The sequence below is a fragment of the Hippopotamus amphibius genome, chromosome 11, assembly GCF_030028045.1.
Source record: "Hippopotamus amphibius kiboko isolate mHipAmp2 chromosome 11, mHipAmp2.hap2, whole genome shotgun sequence".
Taxonomy (NCBI): domain Eukaryota; kingdom Metazoa; phylum Chordata; class Mammalia; order Artiodactyla; family Hippopotamidae; genus Hippopotamus; species Hippopotamus amphibius.
This window is the reverse complement of record NC_080196.1, coordinates 54,399,702-54,414,284: the sequence shown is the minus strand read 5'-3', so window position 1 is coordinate 54,414,284 and position 14,583 is coordinate 54,399,702. Positions and strand designations below refer to the sequence as shown.

At 53.1% G+C, this 14,583-nt stretch overlaps 1 protein-coding gene across 10 annotated transcripts in view; it reads left to right on the top strand.

Moving 5' to 3' along the window:
- The first annotated feature begins 1,066 nt into the window (after window positions 1–1,066).
- The window catches only part of LDLRAD4 (low density lipoprotein receptor class A domain containing 4), a 291,731-nt gene continuing 278,214 nt past the window's right edge, over window positions 1,067–14,583 (top strand). For 8 of the 10 annotated variants that reach the window (XM_057698964.1, XM_057698962.1, XM_057698959.1 and 5 more), the window contains exon 1: window positions 1,067–1,408. The gene's annotated coding sequence lies outside the window, so the exon portion shown is untranslated. Of the gene's footprint in view, window positions 1,409–1,950; window positions 2,038–14,583 lie in introns of those variants that run through there. The other 2 variants (XM_057698965.1, XM_057698961.1) reach the window with 1 other exon arrangement.

The window sequence follows — 14,583 nt, the reverse complement described above, 5'->3', positions numbered from 1 at the left end:
CTCATTCCTTCATAGCTTCAACTTTCTCATCTGTAAAATGGGGACGTACCAGCCACCACACTTATCCTGAGATAATCTACGTATAGGGCTTGGCACACGACTTTCAATAAATGGTAGTTAATATTGTATCACCTATGAGCACCATCCAATCTTACACAGCAGTTACATCATAGTTGAGGACACCTTAGGACTCGAAAGGAAGTTGAATTAAGCTAACATTTCACTAACTAAAAAGTTACTGATAAATTAATATAGATTTCAAAAGATTCTTTTCTCTGATATTATGGAAGTATGAGCTGGTCAACTTTTGGCGAGGGTGTGGGCTGTGGGGTGTGGAGACATTGAAAATCAGCTGCTTTAATTAGCTGCCCCTCTGTTAGACCCTGCCTGAAACCCCAGGTTGGTATATTTTGATACGTCTGCAGGGGGGTTAATTTTGGCAATTTGTCTAATTTTGGTGGCTGGAATAAAGTTGGGTTAAAATACCTGTATGCTGTGGCAGTAACCAAACTCCTATCAAACACGGTCAGGTCGGCCGCTGTGAGCACTAGTACGTCTGGAAGACAGACAGCACGTATACCGTCCGCACTCAAGAGGAATTCAAGTCCCAAAGGCCTTCAGCGGAGGAGAGATGTAGATCCTCCAAGAAGAAAGGGTCGCAGTGCAAAGAATCCACCTGACCTTCCCGTGTGGAAAGGGGCTGACCAGGTGGGGACAGGAGGATTCATCCGTCCCACTAAGTGTCCTGCAGTCCTACTGTGCGACTCGGCCGGTGCACGAAAGCCAGCTGCCCTGGGGCGCGCAGTCCCCGCCAGCCCCGCGGCGCCTCCGCCGCCGTCTCCGGCTCCGGGATGGAGTTCCCCGGCCGGCCGGCGGTGGGCGCGCGCCCCGCGAGGCCGAGCCGCGCCGCCTGCGGAGCCGGGGGTCCCGTGGCCTGGGCGCCCGCTCTCCTAGCTCGGTGCCCGCGGCCCGCGGAGGTCGGCGCGGCCCGCGCGGGGTCGGGCCGTCCCACCCCGCCCCCACCCCGCCCCCACCCCGCCAGGCCGCCGTCGGTCCCGCTCGGAGGGGGATGGGGAGGGCGGAGAGGCCGGCGGGCCGCCAGGCAGACGCGGCCGCGGCAAGCGGGCCGGCCGGAGACAGACGACGCGGAGGCGGAGGCGGAGGCGGCACCCGCGGGCAGCACCGTCTCCCGCTTCCCCTCCCGGCGCTGCGGGCCGGACGGCCGGGCCGGGGATTCCCTGCGAGCCGGAGAGGAGCCGCCGCCGCCAGGCCGGCTGCGCGTCCGGGGAGCGTGGAAGGGGGCGGGGAGCGCGGGGAGCCGGGGCCGATCCGGCCCTTAAAAAGGCCCCCCGCTGCCCGCGCCCCCACCCTGCGCCCCCGCCGCCTCGCTCCGGAGCCGCGGCCGCAGGTGAGTGCCAACCCGGTAATGCGGCGTCCGGCCAAGTTCGGCGCCGCGCGGGCCGGGGGCGCAGGCGAGAGGACAGGGCGCCGAAACGGGACGTCCGCGAGCCTCGCCGTCGGCGGGCCGCCCCAACCCGCGCGAGTCCCGGCAGCGTCGCGGTGGGCACGGCGGCGCCTGGGGCGCTCTCGGGGACGGGCACAGGAGGGTGGCCCCCACTGCGCCGTCGGCTTCCCGGTGCCCGGGGCGGTTGTGCGCCGCCGCGGCGGGGACGGAGTCCGCGGGCAGGTTGTGCGGGACCCGCCCGAGTTTGCGGAGAGGGAGAAGCGGGGCGGGAGGACCCTGGCCCCCGGGCACCCCGGGTCCCGGGCACCCCGCGCGCTGAGCCGGGCGCGGGCCGCAGGGGGCCCCGTGGCAGCTGGAAAGCCGCTCGTCCCCGGGCCGCTGGCCCTCAGGCTGCGCCCCGCGCCCTCAGGAAGCGGGCGTGGGCAGAATTTTTGTGACCCTCGCGGCGGAATAAACAGGAAGCGACGAGCACCCAGCCCGGCCGCCCTGCCTTTGTTGTGCGGTCTGCGGGGCGCAGCACAGAGGACGCCTGCCGGGACCCCAGCCTCCCGCCCTGGGACTGGGCGCGCCCGGTAAGTGCGCCGCCCGAGACCTGGGCTCGGTGCTGGGCAGCTCCCCTTGCTGGCCCCGAGGGCAAAGGCTTGTTTTTAAACTTTTTTTTTTTTTTTAATTGGAAAAGGAGGAGGCTTCCGATGAGGCAGAGGCTTCAGGCGGACAGCGGGGACCGCGGCGGGTGGGTGGCACCTGGAGAAGGCCGGTGGGTCGGGCCCCTTTCCGGGTGAGCGCGCGCAGGTTGGCGCAGCTGGAAACTCACAGCGGACGGGGCCCAGACGCAGGAGTGACCACTGAGTGCCGGTGGACACATAAACTAGCCTCATTTTTGTTTTCCCCAGAGACCCTTGCACTTAGCTGAAATTGGATAATTTTGATTTGCTTCTTTTCCTCTGGGTCCCGTCTATTCCCTTCTCTTTCTCTCTTCTTTCTAATTATTTTGGCAACTTGGCATCCCTGGACCCCTCGCTTGTAGTTCAGTGCTGCTTTCTCAATGTTAGTTATGATTGTGATAAATATTTTTGGATGATCTGCTGTGTGTAGGCTTTGTGGGATGAGGTGAGATAAGCTGCACGGTGTTGATTCCAGAGATGCTGTTGGTCGGCTTCTTGCAGTGGAGGTGGGTGGCGATGGTGAGCCTCCCTTGCTCTTGGAAATATGTGGTCCTGTGGTTGGCACAGAGGTTGGTGCATCCCTGGGGGCTAGACCAGGAAGATTCCTTTTAAAATGGTCCTTCTGCCTGTTTGGCTAGCCAAGAGGGTGTTCTCCCAGTCTGTGTCCCCTGGGGTCACAAGACAGATCCTGGAGAGTCTGGGGAGAAACTGCCTGTTGCATCCAGTCAGCCCTGCATTTGCATAGGAGGGTTTAGTCTTTCCGAGGCTTGTGTTGTGTTCACTGTCATCTGTACATCTGCCCTTGTACTCTGCCCAGTTCTCTTGGAACATGTTCTTTACGTTCAGTGAAGGGTCATGTCAAATCTGAGTCATACCGTGAACAAAGGAGTGGATCTGAATATTATCCATGTACATGTATTGAATTATAATATTTGGTTTCTTATCAATCCTTGGATACCTGTGGATGGCCCTTGCAAAGAAGTGCTTTTTACAACATGAGGGTATATTCCTCATGATCTTTGAGAGCTTAATTCTTTTAAGAGCTTCAGTTTGCTATTGACATTGAACACACTGTTAGGAATTAGGACCAGGACTGTAAGTGCCAGTAAGGGATTTGCTGCAGTGGACTTGTAGCTGCCTTCTTTCCCTGTTTTAAAAGTCCCCTCTAATTTCTTAACATTTGCTGTTACCCTTGGAAGAGTCTTGGCTGTGGTTCTAGTTCGGGGGCTTGTATTTACGATGGAGAAGACTTTTCCCAGCAGGGATTAGGGCTGTCTCTCGAGTCTTCTCTGGGGCTGTTTGCATGACCACAGTCTTGCAGAGGAACCCAGCCAGTGCCAGCTGCTTATTAAGGGATTTTGTGCCAGTTTGTTGGCATATCGTTTGAGAGTCAAAGTCTCCCACCCCCGGCCGCCGGAGTATATACACACGTAGACAAATATTTATTTCCCCCCCGGCCCACTGCTGACAGTGCTCTAAGAATAGTTTTTTTGCCTGGCGCTGAGAGCAGAACCCGCCTGCCTGCAGAGGTGTTTACAGTTTGGGCCTGGGCTGCAGTCTCGGTTGACTTAGTGGCCTGGCAGAATGGTCTGCGGCTCCTGGGACGCGGTTGGCTTTTCCTTGGGGCTGCTGGAGGGGCACCTCCCAGCTGGACAGGGAAGCATAGGGAGGTGACGGTAACTTATTGTCCTGGACACGGTTCCTGGCCTGCAGTCCAGCAGAGACCCCTAAGCTTGTCCAGATCCCTGTGCAGTCACCCCTATGGTCTGGGCAGGAGGTGATGGCTTTTTGTCATCATGTAAAACTCAAGCGCTCAGGGCTTGGGGCTGCCGTGACTGGTCAGGTCTTCCCGGGGGCCCTTACAAGTTTCTTACCATGTTTCTTCTACCTCTGGGCTTATGATATCTCTGTTCTTTTGGGTGAGAGTTAATACAGAAGAAAGAAATGAAAAGATCATTCCATGTTAACCTGGAAAATTTTTAGAAATGTTTGACATACTTCACATAGATGTATGGCTATTAAAAGTGAACAGTGTGTAATGCTACGGTGTCCCCAGTGCCCTCTTTCCCTGCTTCCACACCCCCCCTTCCTTTGTAGGTCTGGAAACCACTATTTTCTGATGTCAAAGTGACTTTCTGCCTCCATGGGATTTTGTTAGTCTAGAGTTACACTGTGACCTATACCATGGATGTGATGGAAGATGCATCTTCAGTTTTTAAATACAATGTATAGCTTCTGCTTCCATCTGAAAATTTAGGCCACAAGACCTGCCACATCTGGGAGATTTTTTGGTGGGATTAGTAGCTTTGTTTTTAGGCAACTAGGGGACACAGGTGAGCACCTGTACTACTAATTGCTATAGAAATATTGGGCTCTTATTTCCAATTAATACTGTTTTTCTCTCTGTCATAGGAGGACTTGAAAATAATGTTTGTGTTGTCTCCTATCCATGTGATTTGAGTATGGATTGCTTTTCTTTGAATTTCCACTAAAAATGGTACTTTGGCCTTTTAAGCTGTTTTTGTAAGGACTTTTCTTTCCACCAAGCTTGTTTTCCAGATAGGTCTTGGAAATTACGAAGAACATAGCTATAATTTCTCCCTTGATTGGCAGTGGAAAGCTTTCCCGGACAAAAATAAGGCTACTCTGTGCCAAATGGTTGACTTTTCTAGAATAAAAACTCTAAAGGATTTGCAAAGAGTCCTCTGGTTAATATATTGGCATTCCCAGAACCCACTAAAAACCCGGCAGCCTGCCAGACACCACTTAATGAGGACGCAGAGTGTCTGGCTCAAATCCCCACGAGCAGAAGGGAGTGGGGGCTGCTGTCCACACCCTTTATTAATTTTTAATGACTGTACTTTTGTTTTGCATATTTTGCTCTGCACCCCCTCAAGACCAACAGCCATGGTGCCACCCCTCCCCCATTCATTTACTCATTTACTTGGCATCGGAAAAGAGTTGAGACTCAAGGTTAAGAATCCTGCTGAGGGATCATTTCTGTTTGCAGGAGTTCTTCTGTGGTTGGCTTTGTTTTTGCTCATTCTTTCTTTCCTCCCCCTCTTTACTTTGGAAGAGGAAGAGAGAAAAGGAACTAAAAAGGAGATGACAACTTTTTTTAGTGATGCTTTATCATCTGCTGGAAAAGAGAAGCATTTATGAAACTTTAAGTTTGCAGATAGTTTATATGACAGTGCAAGTTGGTGCTTGCCAAGCTCTAGACAGATTGCTAATGTTACATGACAGGGATAAATAAATTACCGCTGTCTGGGAGTGATGGGTGGGGCCACGGGCACCCAGGAGCCTGCAGGATGTATGGTGCGTGGGTGCGTGGAAGGCCTCTGCCTGTTGCCTGGAATTCTGTGACTTGCTTTGGAAGTGAAAAGGGTGTGTCTCTTGCTTTTATTTTCAGCAGGGCTGCAGGGCGGCAGAATCCAGGGAGCAGCTCTGTATTTTTCCTGGCCTGGTAGCCCTGCCCCTCGCTGGCCCCTCCCCCCCATGTCCCTCCTCTTTTGCATCAGGGAACATGGCACCTCGTCTTCCTCCCAGGGTCCAGCTTCCAAACAAACTAAACTTTGTTCTTAGGTGCTTAGGCCTTCAGGTATCTCGAAGCCAGGTTTACAGCTGTGTTCTTTCTGCAGGTGCAGGAGTTGAGAACAAATTGTCTGAGATGAGTGGGAGCTGCCCGGGAGGGGCTGGGTGGCACTCCTTGGGCACAGTGTACTTTCATCCCTGGCGTGTGGAGAGTCAGCTGGCAGAGGGACAGGTGTAATGAACTTAATGGTCTTGCTCTAGTTGTTGGCGGACACACTACTCATATTACAAAGCCACCTCCTAAGTTGGGCCCGTGCCAAATGACTCGCAGGATCTTCTCTGTGCAGACAGGATTCAAGGCCTGGACTGGCCCAGAATTGGGTGGGTGTGAGCGACATGGTGCCTAAATGGACCTAGAGTTTCTGTTCAGAGTAAGGCTGCTCTGTCCAGTTTGCAAAAAGGGCCCATCCCATCCCCTCCCATCCATTCACATGGGGCTGTGTGGCAAGGTGCGGCCCTGCCCTGGGGTTGCGGATTGCAGGCTCCCAGCGCTGCATCCTTGGTTCTCCAGAAGTGGGCTGGGCCCCTGATGACTGGTCCGTGGCCCTGGAGCCAGCAGCCTCCGCACAGAGTTCGGAGGGAGTTTCCAGAGTGAAATCCCACTGTTCCGAAGGCGGGAGGCCAGGCTGTTCCTGGCAGGGCTCTCCCGGGCAGTGGTCAGAGTGGCTGCAGCACCATGCCTGTGCCAGGCTGTCCTGAGCATCATATTAGCTGATGTAAGCCCCCAGCTGCCCTGGGACGTGGGCACCGCTACCACCCCGTTGGCAGACAGGGAGCAGGAAGCCTGAAATGCCAGAGTGAAGAGACGCTGCCTCGTGAGCAAGGGTGGAGGTGGCTGAGGGCCGCGCTGGGGCCTGGGCTGTGACCCTGGGCTGGCCCTTCCTCAGGGACCGCTCACGGCAGGCAGAGGGGGACCAAGTCTCTCCTTGTCCCGAGCCGGGCCCCGCACTCCTCCTTCCTGCATGCCTTCGTCTGTGGCTCTGATTCATACGCCCGCATCCGTGCGCCATTTCTAACCCCTGCTCCTGTGCCTGTGCTGCCTGTGGTCACAGCCTCGCTGGCTCTGTTTTGTCCACGCTGAACCTCGCGCTCCTGGGAGGACTCATCAGGAGTCTTGTTGCCTGTGGTCCTGGGCTCTGTGGAACTGCCGCCACTGCTTTTCTCTGGGTGACGTTTGTCGGTGTTGGTCCTGTCCTCCGGGTGGCACCCAAGGCCTGTGGGGCTGGGCCAAGGTGGCCCAGGCCCTCCCCGCTCAGCAGGACCCAGCAAGTCCCCGAAATCATCTCTCTCAGATGCCCTGTCTTGCTCTGTGGGGTGTGGCCGTTCTTGTGTTTATCCTGGACGAAGCTAAGTGTTTGAGGTTATGAGGCCTAAAGTGAGGTCCCAGGAGGTGCAGATGTTCGAGACCCTGCAGGACGACTCTCCAGGCAGCAAACCTTCCCACGGCAGCAGGTGGGCCTGGCCTCTTCACCCCCCAGTGGCTGGGTGACGCCCACACACTGTGGGGCCGGGTGTGTCTCTGTCTAATTTGGTCCCTGGGATGGGGTTGGACCGGTGCCCTTTCAGGGTGGAGGCTGCACTGGCCTGGGGGAGTTCCTGTGTGGCAGACAGGGGCTGGGCGGCCGTAGGCCAGGTTCCACCCTCTTTTTGAACCTGACTTTATTTCAGAGATTCTTTCTGGTCCGGCTGAAACCAGTGTCATGGATCTAGTCTCTGAAATCCTTTTTTTCCTGATTATATACTTATGGAAGATAATTAGGAAACTATGTAACAAAGAAGAAGAAAAAGAAGAAAGTAAAAATCACTAAAATTTCCTGTAATTCCACTATCTTTAGAGATGACCTCTATTAACAGTTTTTTAGATTCTTTTCAGGCTTATTTATTAATTATAAAATCATGCATCGAACTTACATACTTTTTGTAAACTTAACATTCATTCCATCCTGAACATATTTTCATGTAATTTGACTATTAAATTCTACCCTGTGGTTATATATATATATTTTTTTTTTAATTTTTTAAAAATTTATTATTTTTTGGGGGGTACACCAAGTTCAATCATCTGTTTTTTTTTTTTTTATTGTTTTTTTTGGGGGGTACACCAGGTTCAATCATCTGTTTTTATACACATATCCCCATATTCCCTCCCTTCCTTGACGCCCCCCCCTCGAGTCCCCCCCACCCTCCCTGCCCCAGTCCTCTAAGGCATCTTCCATCCTCGAGTTGGACTCCCTTTGTTATACAACAACTTCCCACTGACTATTTTACAGTTGGTAGTATATATATGTCTGTGCTACTCTCTCGCTTCTTCTCAGTTTCCCCTTCACCCCCCGCCCCCTCCCATACCTCGAGTTCTCCAGTCCATTCTCTGTATCTGCTTCCTTGTTCTTGTCACTGAGTTCATCAGTACCATTTTTAGATTCCGTATATGTGAGTTAGCATACAATATTTGTCCTTCTCTTTCTGACTTACTTCACTATGTATGACAGATTGTAGTTCTATCCACCTCATTACATATAGCTCCATCTCATCCCTTTTTATAGCTGAGTAATATTCCATTGTATATATATATGCCACATCTTCTGTATCCATTCATTTGTTGATGGGCATTTAGGTTGCTTCCATGTCCTGGCTATTGTAAAGAGTGCTGCAATAAACATTATGGTACAAGTTTCTTTTGGGATTATGGTTTTCTTTGGGTATATGCCCAGGAGTGGGATGACTGGATCATATGGTAGTTCTATTTGTAGTTTTTTAAGGAACCTCCAAATTGTTTTCCATAGTGGCTGTACCAACTTACATTCCCACCAACAGTGCAGGAGAGTTCCCTTTTCTCCACACCCATTCCAACATTTATTGTTTCTAGATGTTTTGATGATGGCCTTTCTGACTGGTGTGAGGTGATACCTCATTGTGGCTTTGACTTGCACTTCTCTGTTGATTAGTGATGTTGAGCATCTTTTCATGTGTTTGTTGGCCATCTGTATGTCTTCTTTGGAGAAATGTCTATTTAGGTCTTCCGCCCATGTGTGGATTGGGTTATCTGCTTTTTTGGTATTAAGCTGCATGAGCTGCTTGTATATTTTGGAGATTAATCCTTTGTCCGTTGCTTCATTGGCAAGTATTTTCTCCCATTCTGAGGGTTACCTTCTTGTCTTGTTTATGGTTTCTTTTGCTGTGCAAAAGCTTTTAAGTTTCATGAGGTCCCATTTGTTTATTCTGTCCCCATTTTCGGACACTGAGGCTATTAGCAGTTTTCCCTATTATAAATAAATAATTCTGCAGTGGACGTTCTGATTACATCCTTTGGGTAGATTCCTCAAGGAGGAGCTGGTGGGTATAAGAACTTTTAGAGGCTCCTCCAGAAGTATTACCAGTTGCTTCTCAGAAAAGCTGGGGCACTGCACATGGACACAGGGGTTACTGCAGCCTTGCCAGTGCTGAATATTGTCATGAAAAAAATCTTTGCAAGTTTGGAAATGAAATGGTATGTTTAAATTTTCCTTCCCATCCTTCTGTTGTGAAAATCAGGGTGTGGCATCTGGTGATGCACAGGTGAAGAGAGTTTTGCTGTCACTAGAGCTTTGTTGTGGTGAGATGCAGTTATGTTAGTGGATGGTCCCAGCAGGGGGATAAGACCTTTGCACTATTTTATTTAATTAATTTATTTTTGTGCTATTTTAAATTCGAATTAAACCTATTCAGGTAGGTTAAGGTCATGAAACAGTCTAATAATACATTTTAAAATAAAATTACAGGATTTTATGGCCAAAGATTTTACCTAGCCGGCTGGGTAACGTGGGCTTGGGGTGGAGGGACAAGGTAGGGGAGGGGTGGCTTGGCAGCAGCTGCTTGGGGAGCTGTGTGACCTCTCCCTTAGTCACTCCTCTCTGTTCTCAGCAATCGCTTTTTGAGATCAAACTCTCCTCTGGCCTTTCACCTATGGATGCCGACGTGAAGTTCATTTTCTTACTGTTTCACTCGATAGCTGATGCGAGACACCTGGCCTGGGTGCCCTCTGTTGGGGCCTCTCCCTTGATCCCCTCTGCACTGGCAGATTTCTGCTTCCATCCCAGGCCCAAGCCTGTCCCGAGTCTGTGCGACTTGTGAGGGTGTTGGTGCCCACACGGGCTGCTCCGGAAACTCCAGAGAAGGAAAGCCGTCTCAGTTTGCAGTTAACTAAAGTTGGTTTTTCCTCAAAAGGCAGCCTTTTTGGTTGAAACATTGGGACCAGCTGGAGGGAGCAAGACGTGACCCCTGCATCTTGGGTTAATTGGGACCCAATTAGCTTGTTCTGGTCACATGCACCTTCACCTTAGTGAACAGGTGCTGGGCAGGTGTAGGTGTTTGCCGCGCCCAGCCAGGGTGCATGCTGGGAGTGCCTGGTGCGTGGAGAGCGCAGTCGGAGGGTCCCAGGCAGCACTGGTGCTGGGGTGCGGGACCCTGGCCCTGCAGACCCAGCCTGTGGGGAGCTCCCTGGCTGCCCTCTTGTCTGCCTGGTCCCCTGCTGGCCATGTGGGCAGCCACACCCGCTTTCCAGGTGCAAACACACCCTGGATGTGGCTGGCGGGCCAACAGGGCCAAGGCCTTGGTGATGGATCAAGCAGAAGACCCCAGGATGTGGGAGGGCCAGCTGGTGGCCACCCAGGTGTGTGACCCCCGGGTTGGGGAGCAGCCCGTGTGAGGTCCCTCACCATGGAGTTGGTCATGGAATAGGTGTCCTGGGAGAGATTGCTGACACCTCTTATGTCCCTCCCGGCTGTTTGAAGCTGGCTTGTGTGTGTGAGGCTCACAGACTTGGGTTTAATCCAACCTGGCGTGCCCCTTCAGCAGGACGATAAAATGCCAGAATCTTTCAGTTGGAACAGAGGACCTTTCTGGACATAATGCATCATGATTTCAAGGGTGGGTAATGTTTACAGATGGATGGCTTGGCTGAACGAGTGTATTTCTATGACTTTGGCTGTTAAGATAAATCTTGCACCCTTTAGAACTTAGCTTTCATCCTACTGGTATTTAAATACGAGAGCCACAATCTTTTACTTCTAAATGAGAGGTCCTGGAATTTAATTATTTTTTCATCTGAAGAGTAAAGTAAAAATAATAAATGTATATACACAGTTATAATTATATAACTTATGCAGTAACTTTAGTCCATAGAAATCATAGTTTGTTTCTTAGTGATGAGAGACGGTGGCTGTTCCATGGATGGAGCTTTTGTTGTTTGATGGGCCTCTCTGTGCTGCGTGCTTAGTGTGAATGTTCATGTTTCTACTGTTATAACGTAGTTCATCTGCTGGAGTTTAGGAACAGGGCACATTTATGTGCCTGAGGGAACTGCTCCCGCTGTGCCACCGAGGACGCAGTGTCAGGGTCAAGGGTGGGACAGAGCCGCCTGCATAGCACGGACACATCACCTCCTGGTTCTGAGGAAAGTGTTGCTTTCAGGGGGTTGCTTTTGTCTGCTGCTCACAGCCTCCCTGCTCGGCTGTGCCTCTGGAGGGCTTGTGACCTTGGGAAGGTCAGTTTTCCCTTCCCCAAAACAGCCATTTGCCTGCCTCCAAGGTGTTAAGGGGATCGCACGAGATAAGGCGTGTGCAGGCCAGCTGGGAGGGGCCCAGCGCGGCCTCAGTGAGCACTTGGTAGAGGGCGGCTGCCTCAAGTCAAGGGAGCATTTGGGAAGCGTCCACCCAGCCTGTGTGCTAGGGACCCCGTTCTGCCACACGGAGACTCAAGGAGCTGGTAGTCTGGGCACAGGAAGCAGCCGCCCCGGGTTAAGAGCTGGGAAACGCCATTAGAACCCTTCGTTGGGAAAGATTGTGTGTACCTGGGGGGGCTCGGCCACTGGGCCCGTGAGCTCTGATGGCCTCACGGTCCCTCCCTCCCCTCCTCCTCTGCTCCACGGTCCCCCGTGATGTCCGAGCACACAGTCTGCTCTGGGCAACCTCGGAAGACTTCAGGGAGAGGCTGGCTTTGGGCTGAGAGGTGGCCAGAGACCGGTTTGCGGGGCAGATAGCAGGGAGAGGGGTCCTCTGTCTGGGGCTCCCAGAGCTGCGCACACTGGGGTCTAGAAGGCATAGATGAGGGCGTAAACCTCAGCACAGTGTGCGCAGGGCACTGCTTCCGTCCTCGCGTGTGTAGTTTATAAATAAGTACGTGCGGCCTGTGTACGCTGCCCACACTTTTTTGCTCGTAGGAGGATGTGTGTAAGCAGTTGGGGCCACTGTTGACAGTGGGACCGCGTGTTCAGGACCTGGCATGAAGGAGCAGCTGTGAGGGGAGGGCTGGCACCGCGGGTCCTGTGTTTAGGGCCCTAACGCACCCCTGTGGGAGGGCGCAGGGAGCCCTGCGTGGTGGTTCCTATGTAAGGGCCTGCGATGCATACTCCGCGGCCCCTCTCCCCACGTCACTGCCCTGGTTCCTGTGGCCCCTTTTCCTGAGTTTCCAGGCGGTTGGAGCTGGGTGGATTCTGATATGGTTTGGGCAACGTGCGGTGCCAGCAGGGTGGTTTTGTTGAGAGCTGACCATTCAGAAGGTGAGATTATTTACTCAGTGGAGCAGGAGTGGTGAAGTCGGGGCCGCGGGGCTGAGAAGCGCTGGTTCTCGTCCTACCTGAGCAGAATGTGTTGTGCCTGGAGCTTCGAGGGTCAGATCCATCTGTGTGGGTGGCGGGAGAGAGCTCAGGCTGATGTGATGGGAGAGGGGGCTCATGGGGGAGGGGAAGGTGCTGGGAAGAAGTGATTGTGACCTGCATGGTCGAGGGCAGAGAGGGAGGAGGAGGGCTCGTGGGACGCATCTGAGCGAAGGTGGGACTGAGAGGTGAGCGTGGCGAGGCGCCATTGCTGTCGCCAGTGAGGATGGTCTTGGTGCCGGGGAGAGCTCGTCAGACAGTCTGTTGCGGAGTTTCTGCCCATCTTTGCTGAAAACCGAATCAACCAACTGTGATGGCGAAGAGAAACCGGTCCCTCTGGACACCTGCCTTCAGGTGTCTTGCTTTGACACCTGATTGTTTGCTCTGGGGGCCCTGTCCCGACCTCAGCTCTCCAATACCCGGTACTTGTTCACATTTCACAAAATGCGAAAAAGTTCGTACTCCAGGCAGCTCACACCAGGGGGCCAGGCTTGTCACTTTCACATGGTGACAGTAGTGCCTTCTATTTGCAAAACACTTGTAACTTTAAAAAAAAATAAATTTATTTATTTATTGGCTGCATTGGGTCTTCATTGCTGTGTGCGGGCTTTCTCTAGTTGTGGTGAGTGGGGGCTACTCTTCGTTGTGGTGCGCGGGTTTCTCATTATGGTGGCTTTTTGTGTTGCAGAGCGCAGGCTCTATGAGCATGGGCCTCAGTAGTTGTGGCACCTGGGCTCCATAGTTATGGCTCATGGGATCTAGATTGCAGGCTCAGTAGCTGTGGCACACAGGCTTAGTTGCTCCGTGGCATGTGGGATCTTCCCTGATCAGGGATCGAACCCGTGTCCCCTGCATTTGCAGGCAGATTCTTAACAACTGCACCACCAGGGAAGTCCCCACTTGTAACTTTTAAAATCTCTTCACAGACAGCATCTAATTTCATGATCCTTGGCTTTAAGGAACAAACAAAAAATGAAGCTTATGTGGAAGTGTAATTGGTCTCTAACGTGGTCATTAGCTGAATGTGGGATTCAGATCAGAGTGTATCTTAATGTGCAAAACCTGCTGGGAAGAGGTGGCCATGGTCGTCCAGGCTGCACGGCGGGTGGTTTCCTGAAGGGACGGGGCTCTGCAGCTTGCTGGGTGGGCAGGCACCTGGGCACCATGCTAGTCAGTTTCGGAAGTACCAGGAGATTTGAGGGCTGTGCTGAGCAATCGTTTCCCTGTGGTTGCTCAGAAAGAGACACGGGGTGTGTGGGGTGGCCACTGTCACCTCTGTTCTTAGAGGAAGGTATGCTGGTGGCCTATTGTGGCTCTTGAGCCACAGCTTGTCCTGGAAAACCTGGAGTGTTGCCTGGCGGTCGTGGTGGAGCTGACGTCCAGCTGTGTGTCCGGTGTCCTTCAGCCCTGGCTCCCTTTACCCAGCGTGGCTTGGCTGCTGTCCTGGTGTCCGTTTGTTCAGCTGTGGATGCAAATTACTGCTGGTTCTCTCTCTCTCTGTCTAGCAGAATGGTTTTTGTGCTGCGTTGGGGCCCAGTGACATAAGGCAGCCCCAGCCCTCGCGGTGACTGGCCTACCTAAGCCTCTGCCTCCAGCATCTCTTCTCTGCTCGGTTCTCCTTTTCTGTGGGCGCCACGCATCCCGTGCCCTTCTCGGACCCCAGGCAGAAGCCACACTTGCTTTGCAGTTTTCTGCTCTCTCTTCTGCAGGCCCCAGAGGTGCTGTGTTTCTCCCCGAGTCCAAGGGCATCCTGAGTTGGTGATGGAGGCAGAGGCTGCAGGGTCTCCTGCTTGGACACCTGCTAAACCACTTATGAGGGGCAGGTGACGCTCAAAGGTTTAGGTGGTAAGGAAGTGCTCTCCTCCCTCCTGCGGCACTGAGTCTGCAGAGGGTCAGCGGCCCTCAGGGCATTCGGGGGACAGCCTGACTCTGAAGGACGGTGTGGGCAAGCTGGCCCTCCTTGCTGAGCAAGGAGCTCGTCTCCTGTGTCATTTGGATGTTCTCTGCTGTTGGGTGGAGTGGTGACTATGGAGAGAAGGGTGCAGGCGGTCGGCGGGCGTGACGGGGACAGCAAGCAGAGCCTGGCAAGCTGGCGGGGTCTCCGGGTGCACCTTATCTGAGTTCTCCTTTCTGTGACGCGGTCACTGACTCTGGCACAGTTTTCTTGACAACCTGCTTGTGACAAGACATGGTTGGGTGCTTGGTGATGTGGCCAGGACTTGGGGTTG